The sequence below is a fragment of the Aegilops tauschii genome, chromosome 6, assembly GCF_002575655.3.
Source record: "Aegilops tauschii subsp. strangulata cultivar AL8/78 chromosome 6, Aet v6.0, whole genome shotgun sequence".
Classification (NCBI taxonomy): domain Eukaryota; kingdom Viridiplantae; phylum Streptophyta; class Magnoliopsida; order Poales; family Poaceae; genus Aegilops; species Aegilops tauschii.
Genome location: NC_053040.3, coordinates 103924437 through 103937774, shown reverse-complemented (window position 1 = coordinate 103937774; position 13338 = coordinate 103924437).

Below are 13338 nucleotides of genomic sequence, written 5' to 3'. Positions count from 1 at the left end.
GGGTAATAGGTTCTACCTCATCAACTACTTCCCAAAACCCACAAGTTAAACATAACCTAATCATGCAATGTTTGAGGATTGGAGCTAATGCAGAAAAACTGGGTATGAAAAGAGTATGATCAATGTGTTACTTGCCTTGCTGACGATCCGCAAAACCTAGAGACTCGTAGTAGCACGCTTCGCACTCCAGAAATTCTATCGCAAACAAACAATAGCATACATAAGCAAACAAGCGAAGATGCACGGGTAAAACTCAAATAAGAAAACCTAACCAGAAAGTTCAACTAAAGAACTCCGGTTTGCAAAAAGAATCCAATCAAACGGAGAAATGAAACTCAAACTGCGAAAGAAACAAGATCCGAATACTAATCTGGACTAAAGTCAAATTTTACTGTATCAAAATCTTGTTCAAGTTGGTTAAACAGAAAGAGGGCTTCGAGACGAAGATCTAGGTGCTTGAATCGCCTGATTCCGATAAACGAGCGAAAAGATAAACTAAAACGAAGATCGGGTCAGAAATCACGATCGAAAATAATCGCGAAAAACCCTGGAAAAAGAAAAACTGAGGAACAGGCTAATGAACGAACGTTCGCTGTTTGCGGCTAATGGGTGAACGGCGTTCGTTAAAACGAAAGTACGGACGAACGTCCGCAAAATAAATAAACCGACGGAAAAACCGAATCGATCTAAAAAAAAAATACCAGAAACTAAAAAAACCGGATCTAGATCTAGGGTTTACCGCAATAAACTGACAAAGAAAAAAAAGGCGGCGGCGGCGACGGCGACGCGGCGAGGCGGCGCGGGCAGCGATGCGGCGACGGCGGGCGGCGATGGCTGGCGCGGGCGGCGCTAGGGTTTGGCGGCGGGGTGGGCTGCGGCGGCGGGGTCGGCTGGCAGGGTGGGCTGAGGGCAGGGGGCGGCTTATAAGGGGGGGGGCTGGGGAGTCCGGGCCGGGTACGGCTCGAAGTCGGTTTACTTTTTTATTTAAATAAGTCCTGACACAAAAAAACAAAGAAAAGGAATACAAAACGGACTCCAAAAATCCCGAAATAAATTTTCCCCGTCGTCTAAAAATATGCCAGACAAGGTGAACATTTATTTGGGCCTATAATGCAATTTTGGAAAACGTGTATTTTTTCCTAACTCGAATAAAATAGCGATAAAATCCCAAAATAAATATATTATTTGATTTTAGTATTTTTCCTCCAATATTTCATTTATTTTGGATAAGTCATATTATCTCCTCTCATATATTTTTTAGTATGAAATATTTTCGGAGAGAAAAATAATTAAAACCAAAGTAATCCTTGTTTCAATATTTGAGAAAAACAAATATGAAACCTAGGAAATCCCCAACTCTCTCCGAGGGTCCTTGAGTTGCTTAGAATTTCGAGGATCCAAAAAAATGCAATAAAATATGATATCCATGAATGACCTATGTATAACATTCCAAATTGAAAATTTGGGATGAATCTAAACCCTAAACCCTAAACCTACCCCCCTAAACCCTAAACCTACCCCCCTTAAGTTGAATCTCTCCCTCGAGATTCGGGTTGGCTAGAAAATAGGTGTGGGTGGTCTTTGTGCAAATTATCCTCTCGTTCCCAGGTGGCTTCATCCTCGGTATGGTAGCTCCACTGAACTTTGCAAAATTTGATAACCTTGCTACGAGTAACTCGGTTGGCAAAATCGAGAATCTTAACTGGTTTCTCCTCATATGTCAAGTCACTATCCAACTGAATTGCTTCCAGGGCCATCGTATCTCTCAAAGGAATATCGGCCATCTCTACATGGCACTTCTTCAACTGGGAAACGTGAAACACATCATGAACTCCTGACAGTCCTTCGGGTAACTCCAACTTGTAGGCAACTTCTCCCATGCGTTCCAAAACACGGTACGGTCCCACAAATCTCGGGGCTAACTTTCCCTTAACTCCAAAACATTTAACTCCTCGCAAGGGTGACACTCACAGATATGCTTGGTCTCCGATTTCATAGACTACCTCATTGCGTTTAGAATCTGCATAACTCTTCTGTCGGGACTGAGCTATCTTCAGTCTATCTCGAATCAGCTTAACCTTCTCCTCGGACTCCTTAATCAAAGCCGGACCAAACAACTGACGGTCTCCAACTTCATCCCACATCAACGGTGTTCGGCGTCTCCTTCCATACAAGGCTTCGAACGGTGCCATCTTCAAACTGGCCTGGTAGCTGTTATTGTAAGAGAACTCCGCGTAGGGCAAGTTGTCATCCCAACTAGATCCATAATCTAGAGCACAAGCTCTCAACATGTCCTCCAGAATCTGATTGACTCTCTCGGTCTGTCCATCTGTCTGCGGGTGAAAAGCTATACTGAACTCTAGCCTGGTTCCCAAAGTCTGGTGCAGCTGGTGCCAAAATTTAGAAGTAAACTGTGTTCCCCTATCTGATACGATGGTCCTCGGAACTCCGTGCAGACATACGATCCTGGTCATATATATCTTGGCCGACTTCGCACTTGTATATGTGGTTTTCACTGGGATAAAGTGAGCTACTTTGGTCAAGCGATCCACTACTACCCAGATAGAATCATATCCTGACCGGGTCCTGGGCAATCCCGTGTTAAAATCCATGCCAAACTTGTCCCACTTCCATTCGGGTATCGGCATAGGCTGCAGTAATCCTGCTGGCTTCTGATGTTCTGCCTTCACTCTCTGACATACATCACATACGGCTACATACTCGGCAATATCCTTCTTCATACCAGTCCACCAGAAACGCTCCTTCAAATCCAAATACATCTTGGTGTTTCCGGGGTGTATCGAGTATGGCGAGTCATGAGCTTCCTTTAGTATCAACTTCCTGATCTCCGCATTATTGGGCACAAATACACGGTCCTCGAACCACAAGGTGTCGTGCTCATCCTCACGAAAACCTTTGGCTTTTCCTTCACTCATCTTCTCCTTTATCTCGGCAATTTCTTTGTCATCCTTTTGAGCTTCTCGAATCTTTCCCAACAATGTAGACTTAACCTCCAATGCTGCAACAAAACCCCTAGGAACTATCTCCAAACGAAGTTCCCTGAGATCTTCTGCTAACTCCTTGGGCATTCCTCCGCTCACGAGGGTATTGACATAGCTTTTCCGGCTAAAAGCATCCGCTACGACATTGGCCTTTCCTGGATGATAGTGCAACTTCATATCATAATCCTTTATGAGCTCCAACCATCTCCTTTGCCTGAGGTTTAGCTCCTTCTGTGTGAAAATGTACTTCAAACTCTTCTGATCCGTGTACACATCACAACGGTTTCTAATAAGAAAATGTCTCCAGGTCTTGAGCGCATGCACCACAGCTGCTAACTCCAAATCATGCGTGGCATAATTCAACTCATGCGGTTTAAGTTGTCATGAGGCATACGAAACAACCCTTCCGTCTTGCATAAGTACTCCTCCAAGTCCTAAGCGAGAGGCGTCGCAATACACTTGGAAATCCTTGCGTATATCTGGCAGGATCAGCACTGGGGCTGTAGTCAAACGTTTCTTCAACTCCTGGAAACTTGCTTCACATTCTTCAGTCCAATGGAACTTGGTGTCCTTCTTCAACAATGCCGTCATAGGCTTCGCAATCCTGGAGAAATTCTCAATAAATCTTCGGTAGTATCCCGCAAGTCCAAGAAAACTACGGATCTCTCCAACTGAGGTGGGTGCCAACCACTCAGTGACTGACTGAACCTTGGTGGGATCCACTGCTATACCTTCTCCTGATATAACATGTCCAAGAAATCCAACTTCCTTCAACCAAAACTCACATTTGCTGAACTTGGCATATAGCTGATATTACCTGAGCTTCTCGAGAACTAAACGCAAATTCTCCTTGTGTTCCTCTTCATTCTTTGAGTATACCAAGATATCATGTATAAATACCACGACAAATTTATCCAAGAACTCCATGAACACCTTGTTCATCATACTCATGAAATAGGCAGGGGCGTTAGTTAGTCCAAATGACATAACCGTATACTCATACAGCCCATACCTGGTGGTGAACGCTGTCTTAGGTATATCCTTCTCCCGAATCTTCAACTGGTGATATCCCGATCGCAAGTCGATCTTCGAAAACACCTTTGCTCCTTGCAGCTGGTCAAACAAATCATTAATCATCGGCAGTGGGTACTTGTTCTTGATTGTCACTTCATTCAACGCACGATAATCAACCACCATCCTTAACGATCCATCCTTCTTCTCGACCAAGAGCACTGGGGCTACCCGCAGTGATGAACTTCGTCGAATGTAACCTTTCTCCAACAACTCCTTAATCTGTTTCTTGATCTCCTCCAGCTCGTTTGCGGGCATTCGGTATGGTCTCTTCGATATAGGCCCGGTGCCTGGCAATAGCTCTATCAAAAACTCGATGTCTCGATCTGGTGGCATGCCTGGTAACTCCTCCGGGAATACATCCGGGTAATCCTTCACTACCGGCACTTCCTCCTGAACAACTCCCGTGAGGGAATTTACTTGGGTCCTCCTTGGCGCATGCCTGGATACATACTTGTTCTTTTTTCCCTCCGGGGTGGTGAGTAAAATTGACTTACTCGCGCAATCGATGTTTCCCCCATACATCGATAGCCAATCCATTCCTAGTATCACATCCAAACTTGCGACTCCAGAATTATCAGGTCTGAGGGGAAACATGGCTTCCAATGGTCAATGGCATCTGAAAACATCCTTGACTTGCCATATACTTGGCTCCTGGCGAACTTACTAACATGAGTGTCCTAAGTACCTTAGTGGGCAACTTATACTTATCCACGAATCCCCTCGATATGTATGAATGTGATGCACTAGTATCGAAAAGAACAATTGCAGTAAAAGACTTAACCAAAAACTTACCGATAACTGCATCAGGCTGCTCCTCAACCTCCTCCACCTTCACGTGGTTCACTTGTCCCCTATTGAAAAGGTTGGGCTTCTTCCCAGAGCTCCCATTACCATTTCCGTTCTTCGCTTCAGGGCACTCGGTGGCATAGTGTCCAGTCTTCCCGCACTTGAAACAGGTAATGTGGCTGAGGTCCCTCTTGGCGGGTGTGGCTGGATTAGAGCGATTCTGATTGCTGCTTGCTCCATTCCCATTCCCATTCTTTGGGCCATTATGATTATGAGAACTTCCTCCATTGTGAGTGTGGCCCCCATGGTTATGGGTAAGTCCTCTCGAGTTCGGGGTAAAGCGAGGCTTCTGCTGAGTTCCTAAACTGTACTTCCCTTGTCCATACTTCCTCTTGCGGCTCTCAATCTGTTGCTGCTTCCCTTCCATCATAAGAGCCTTATCTACCAACTCCTGGTAGTTGTTAAAAGTTGCCACCATCAACTGCATGCTCATCTCATCGTTCAGCCCTTCCATAAACTTCTCCTGCTTCGCGGCATCTGTGGCCACATCATCAGAGGCATAACGAGACAACTTACTAAACTCATCTACGTACTGAGCCACAGTACGGTTTCCCTGGCGTAAGTTGCGAAACTCATGCTTCTTCATGCTCATCGCTCCAGTTGAGACATGAGCTGTGCGGAATGCTTGCTGAAACTGATCCCAAGTGATATTGGCTATAGGGAAAGTGGCTGTGTAATTCTCCCACCATGATGCTGCTGGTCCATCCAATTGGTGTGTAGCAAAACGCACCTTCTCAGCATCAGTGCAACCTGCGGTGGTCAACTCCCTTCCAATCTTGCGTAACTAGTCATCCACGACTATGGGCTCGGTGCTACTGGAAAACACCGGCGGCTGTAACCTCAGAAAACGGGCTAAGTTGTCAACTGGAGGTGGTGGCGGTGGGTTGTTGTTGTTGTTGTTGCCTTGGTTCTGGACTAAGATCTACACCAAGGCATTCTGTTGCTGAATCAACTGGGTGATCTCCGGTGGGAAGACAAATCCGGTGTCACGTCTCGGAGGCATCTGATGGGTTTAGAGGGGAGAGATTAGAATAGAAAAGAGGTCTAGTGAGAGAGCAGTACCCATATGCACATGAGACAAACACAATCATATCATATCACTCAATCAATCAAGCAAGGACATACAAACGGTCTAGAACTATCGTTAAAAGTGCTTGGACTACTACTATATACATGGGGGAATACTACTAGTCATATGGTGGTCATCTAGAAATATTGATCGGTGGAAGACTCCATGATATCCGCTCCAGCTTCGTCATCATAATCATCATCACTTTCGCCAGGGTCGGAGTCGGTGTCGTCGATGATGATGTAGTTCTCCGGACAAGTGGAATCGTCATCCTCTCCTCCTGGAGCAGGGTCTCCCATGAAAACTCCTAGCTTCCTTGTCAGGTCGTCGTTCTTCTCCACGAGAACCATCATTACCTCCTCATATCCATCGCGTGTAGACTTGAGTTCCTCCTCTAGCTCTGTGATCCTAGTCATCGCCTTCTTCAAATCCAACATGCTTGAGCACATCTGGTTTTCCTGGTGTCGAATGTGCTGGTTTAACTCCTGGATAAAAGCTGCAATGGATCTATCCCTCCTGGTGCTGACTATCTCAGATTGCTCATCTCGGCCCCCGCATATCTGATAGATAGTATCCTTCAGCTCCTGTTTGTAGATTTCTCCAATACGTCCCATAGTAATATGAGCTGCCATGCTCTTGCCTAGACTCCAGGTGGGTGCATCAAAGGAAAATTCTATCGGCTCAGTGACTGGCGGGAACGTCCTTCCTAGAACTTGAACTTGAATCATCCAGCGCTCCTCTTCTGGTGAAGTGGCGAGGTAGGTCTCGGTGAAGCTTGGTATTCCAATGTTTAGGTACCTAGTGACTTCCTTCAAGTGTCGTCCAAAGGGGGTGTCTTCATCTGGTTGTGCAAACTTGTTCCTCGGGTCCGCCATCCTAAAGAGTACAAAATGGGGAGGAGTAAGAAATGGGTAGAGAAGAGTGACCTATGGCTTTTCTTAGTGGTCGTGTCCTACATTCAGCGTGTGCTCTGATACCATCTTGAAGCGACCCGACCTCAAACGGTCAAGTCTCCGTGCTTCAGTGTCATCCCTGGATCGGTAATGCTGACACACACAATACTCGAAGGATTTATAACAGAGTAGCAATCACGCACTTATTACATCGAATGTCTCAAAAGAGAACATATTACAATAAATATGGCTTAAGGCCATCTAACACGATAACAGCGGAAGGCTTGGAAGATAAAGTGAGTCCATCAACTCCAACGGCATAGCTGAGTGCATGACAAACGACCTAGCGATCCTTACTCCTCGTTTGAAAAGTCTGCAACATAATACGTTGCAGCCCGAAAACGGGTCAGCACATGGAATATGCTGGCAATGTAACACAGTAGATCAATGAACAGATAAATGCTATCACTACATGCATATATGGCTGGTGGAGGCTCTATGGTTATATGATTTTCGCAAAAAGCCATTTTTTTTCCTACAACAAAGGAATAAATTTTATTTAACTATCATGGTGGTTGAAACATCATTGAGAAGGTTCCTCCAACTCAATCCCAATTAAGGTAATTAACAACCCAACAAATTAACTTAGAGTGATGAGATACAATAGGATAATCCAAGTACTAGATACTCAAGATGTCCATAACTGGGGACACGGCTAACCATGATTAGTTTATACACTCTGCAGAGGTTTGCGCACTTTTCCCCACAAGACTCGATCTCCTCCGTTGGATTTCTCGCACTACATGGTGTTTGAGAAACGGATGACCGAGACACAGTCTTTCAGCAGCATTAACTCTAACCCCGGGTGGACAGTTACACCTACTTTCCCTCTACATCTGCTAGCCCACCACTGGAAGAGGTCATGCAACATACTCAACTATGCCAGAGCCCATAATGGCTTGTGGCTGCACACGGAAGTTTCTAGCATGAATAATCTTATGATCCCTTTGAGCCTGGGTGGCGGACCGTAGGATGATCACACAGGTACTCCGGGATATCCTAGGACAACACTGGATTATCCAGGTGCCCACAAGCAATCCACCCAGATGTGTATTAAAGTTGCCACTTAAGTTGAACCATTAATTAACAACTCACATCTATCATGGATCTCTCAACCCAAACCACGTCTACGAGCATAGCATAGCAATATAAGCATACGTAGAAGTAACTCCCAAGGGTTTGATAATAAACAGGGTAATAGGTTCTACCTCATCAACTACTTCCCAAAACCCACAAGTTAAACATAACCTAATCATGCAATGTTTGAGGATTGGAGCTAATGCAGAAAAACTGGGTATGAAAAGAGTATGATCAATGTGTTACTTGCCTTGCTGACGATCCGCAAAACCTAGAAACTCGTAGTAGCACGCTTCGCACTCCAGAAATTCTATTGCAAACACACAATAGCATACATAAGCAAACAAGCGAAGATGCACAGGTAAAACTCAAATAAGAAAACCTAACCAGAAAGTTCAACTGAAGAACTTCGGTTTGCAAAAAGAATCAAATCAAACGAAGCAACGAAACTCAAACTGCGAAAGAAACAAGATGCGAATACTAATTTGGACTAACGTCAAATTTTACTGTATCAAAATCTTGTTCAAGTTGGTTAAACAGAAAGAGGGCTTCAAGACGAAGATCTAGGTGCTTGAATCGCCTAATTCCGATAAACGAGCGAGAAGATAAACTAAAACGAAGATCGGGTCAGAAATCGCGATCGAAAATAATCGCGAAAAACCCTGGAAAAAGAAAAACTGACGAACAGGCTAAAGAACGAACGTTCGCTGTCTGCGGCTAACGGGTGAACGGCGTTCGTTAAAACGAACGTACGGACGAACGTCCGCAAAATAAATAAACCGACGGAAAAACCGAAGTGATCTAAAATAAATAAACCAGAAACTAAAAAAACTGGATCTTGATCTAGGGTTTACCGCAATAAACCGACGAAGAAAAAAAAGGCGGCGGCTAACTCCGGCGGCGGTGCGGCGAGGCGGCGCGGGCAGCGGCGGGCGGCGCTAGGGTTTGGCGGCGGGGTGGGCTCCGGTGGCGGCGGGCTGGCGGGGTGGGCTGCGGGCAGGGGGGCGGCTTATAAGGGGGGGGGGCTGGGGAGTCCGGGCCGGGTACGGCCCGAAGCCGGTTTACTTTTTTTTAAATAAGTCCTGACGCAGAAAAACAAAGAAAAGAAATAATAAACGGACTCCAAAAATCCCGAAATAAATTTGCCCCGTCTTCTAAAAATATTCCGGACAAGGTGAACATTTATTTGGACCTATAACGCAATTTTGAAAAACACGTATTTTTTCCTAACTCAAATAAAATAGCGATAAAATCCCAAAATAAATATATTATTTGATTTTAGTATTTTACCTCCAATATTTCATTTATTTTGGAGAAGTCATATTATCTCCTCTCATATATTTTTTAGTATGAAATATTTTTGGAGAGAAAAATAATTAAAACCAAAGTAATCCTTGTTTCGATATTTGAGAAAAATTTCAAATATGAAACCTAGGAAATCCCCAACTCTCTCCGAGGGTCCTTGAGTTGCTTAGAATTTCGAGGATTGCAAAACAAAATGCAATAAAATATGATATGCATGAATGACCTATGTATAACATTCCAAATTGAAAATTTGGGATGTTACACGAACAACAACGCCTTTAGGTCAAATTCTTCCTGTCCGTGCTCATCCCATGCACGTACACCTGTTCCATTCCATAGCTGTAAGAGTTCTTCAACTAATGGCCTTAGATACACATCAATGTCGTTGCCGGGTTGCTTAGGGCCTTGGATGAGCACTGGCATCATAATGAACTTTCGCTTCATGCACAACCAAGGAGGAAGGTTATACATACATAGAGTCACAGGCCATGGGCTATGGTTGCTGCTCTGCTTCCCAAAAGGATTAATGCCATCTGTTCTTAGACCAAACCATACGTTCCTTGCGTCACCTGCAAACTCCTCCCTGTACTTTCTCTCGATTTTTCTCCACTGCGACCCGTCAACGGGTACTCTCAACTTTCCGTCTTTCTTACGGTCTTCTCTGTGCCATCGTATCGCCTTGGCATGCTCTTTGTTTTGGAAGAAACGCTTCAACTGTGATATTATAGGAGCATACCACATCACCTTGGCAGGAATATTTTTCCTGGGGCGCTCGCCCTCGACATCACCAGGGTCATCGCGGCTGATCTTATAGCACAATGCACCGCATACCGGGCATGCGTTCAAATCCTCGTACTCACCGCGGTAGGGGATGCAGTCATTAGGGCATGCATGTATCTTCTACACCTCTAACCCTAGAGGGCAGACAACCTTCTTTGCTTCGTACGTACTCTTGGGCAATTCGTTGTCCTTTGGAAGCATATTCTTTATCATTACCAGCAACTTTCCAAATCCCTTGTCAGATACACCATTCTCTGCATTCCATTGCAGCAATTCCAGTGTGGTGTCCAACTTTTTCTTGTCAGCTTCGCAATTCGGGTACAACAATTTTTTGTGATCCTCTAACATGCACTGCAACTTCTCCTTCTCCTTTTCACTTGCGCAGTTTCTCTTTGCATCGGCAATGGCCCGACCTAGATCATCAGCGGGCTCATCTGATGCCTCTTCTTCAGCTTCTTCCAGCATTGCCGGCTCAGCTTCTTCCCCCATTGCCGGCTCAGCTTCTTCCCCCATTGTTGTATCATCGTATTCAGGGAATCCATGGCCAGGATAGCTGTCATCGTCCTCTTCTTCTCCATTGTCTTCCATCATAACCCCTCTTTCTCCGTGCTTGGTCCAAACATTATAGTGGGGCATGAAACCAGACTCAAACAGGTGGATGTGAATGGTTCTTGAGTTAGAGTAATTGTGATCATTCTTACAGCCAGCACATGGACAAGGCATAAAACCATCCGCCCGCTTGTTTGCCTCAGCCGCAAGTAGAAAAGTATGCACACCATTAATGAACTCGGGAGAGCATCGGTCATCGTACATCCATTGTCGGCTCATCTTCATTACACAACACCGAAAAGACCAAATTAATACAAGTTCATACAATACTTAAATGCAACAAACAAATAACTCTCTAGCTAAAGCATTTAAATGCAATAACAAATGCAATCAAGATCGCAACTAAGGTAACAATTGATCCAACAGCATAATGATACCAAGCCTCACTATCAATGGCATATTTTCTAATCTTTCTAATCTTCAACGCATTTTCTCCATCTTGATCTTGTGATCATCGACGACATCGACAACATGCAACTCCAATTCCATCTTCTCCCCCTCATTTCTTTTCAATTTTTCTTTCAAATACGTGTTTTCTCTTTCAACTAAATTTAACCTCTCGACAATAGGGTCGGTTCGAATTTCCGGTTCACATACCTCCTAGATAAAAATATCTATGTCAACTTGATGGGCATAATTTGTCATAAACACAAAATGCAACAAATAGTTTTAAAAGAGAATGTACCACATCCGAATCATAACACAGACGAGGGCCGACGGGGACGGATATCAAAACCATGGCACTATGTATAACAAACAACGTACGAGTAAGATAATTATACGAGTAACTATATATCCTAATCACACAAACATGAATTTTTTATATAAAAAATATAAGAACAAGAGGCTCACCACAAGGTGGTGCCGGCGACGGGACGGTGCGGGCGATCGACGGTGGTTACGACGGAGATTTAGAAGGCACTAAGTAAGCCACACCTACATATGCAAACTAAGTGTTATTTTGACCTCAAATTGCATATAAATCAAATACTACCACATATAATTCCTCCCAAATTACTAAAACCCACAATTCAATCACTATATAAACCATTGCAAGAGCTAATTTAGCAATGTGAGATGAAAGGACAGAGTTGCTAACCTTTGTGATCATTTGAATGGATGGAGGCCTTCAAATCTTGACAAAATTTGGGAAAAATGTGTAATGAGCTCGAGGAAGAAGGGAAGAACAGAGAGGAGAGGGGAAAGAGGGAAGAACAGAGCGTGGGTGGACGAAGGGTTTATATAGGACGACCTTTAGTACCGATTCGAGGCACGGACCGGTACTAAAGGTGCTGGAGGGGCCCCAGACTGACAACATCCTGCCACCACTCTCTTTAGTACCGGCTCGTGGCACGAATAGGTGCTAAAAGTTCGGCACGAACCGGTACTAATGAGAGCGGGCCGCCTAGCCGTTGTATTCGACACTAATGGTCACATTAGTGCTGGCTCAAATACAAACCTGGACTAATGAGCTGAACATTTGACCTTTTTTCTACTAGTGTCCTATGACTATGAGATTATGCAACTCCCGAATACCGGAGGAACACTTAGTGTGCTATCAAATGTCACAACGTAATTGGATGATTATAAAGATGCTCTACAGGTGCCTCCGATGGTGTTTGTTGAGTTGGCACAGATCGAGATTATGATTTGTCACTTCGATTGTCGGAGAGGTATCTATAGGCCCTCTCAGTAATGCGCATCACTATAAGCCTTGCAGCAGTGTGACTAATGAGTTAGTTACGGGACGATGCATTGCGGAACAAGTAAAGAGACTTGTCAGTAAACGAGATTGAACTAGGTATGAAGATACCGACGATCGAATCTCGGGCAAGTAACATACCGATGACAAAGGTAATAAAGTATGTTGTTATGTGGTTTGACCGATAAAGATCTTCGTAGAATATGTAGGAGCCAATATGAGCATCCAGGTTCCGCTATTAGTTATTGACCAGAGACGTGTCTCAGTCATGTCTACATAGTTCTCGAACCCGTAGGGTCCGCACGCTTAACGTTCGATGACGATTTGTATTATGAGTTATGTGATTTGATGACCGAAGTTTGTTCGGAGTCCCGGATGAGATCACGGACACGATGAGGAGTCTCAAAATGGTCGAGAGGTAAAGATTCATATATTCGAAGGTTGCATTCGGACTTCGGAATGGTTCCGAGTGATCCAGGCATTTTTCCGGAGTACCGGGAGGTTAGCCGAACCCCCCGGGGAAAGATATGGGCCTTATGGGCCATAGGAGGGAGGCTAACCAGCCCACAAGGGGCTGGTGCGCCCCCCACAAGGGAGGAGGCCGAATTGGACTTGGGAAGGGGGCGCCACCCCCCTTTCCTTCTCCTACTCCCTCTCCTTCCCCTTTTCCCCCTCCAGTAGAAGGAAAAAAGGGTGGGGTCGAATCCTACTAGGACTGGAGTCCTAGTAGGACTCCCCTGTCCCTAGTGCGCCCCTTGTTGGCCGGCCTCCTCCTCTCCTCCTTTATATACGGGGGCAGGGGGCACCCCGAAAGCAGAACAGACAATCTCTTAGCCGTGTGCGGTGCCCCCCTCCACAGTTACACACCTCGGTCATATCGTCATACTGCTTAGGCGAAGCCCTGCGCCGGTAACATCATCA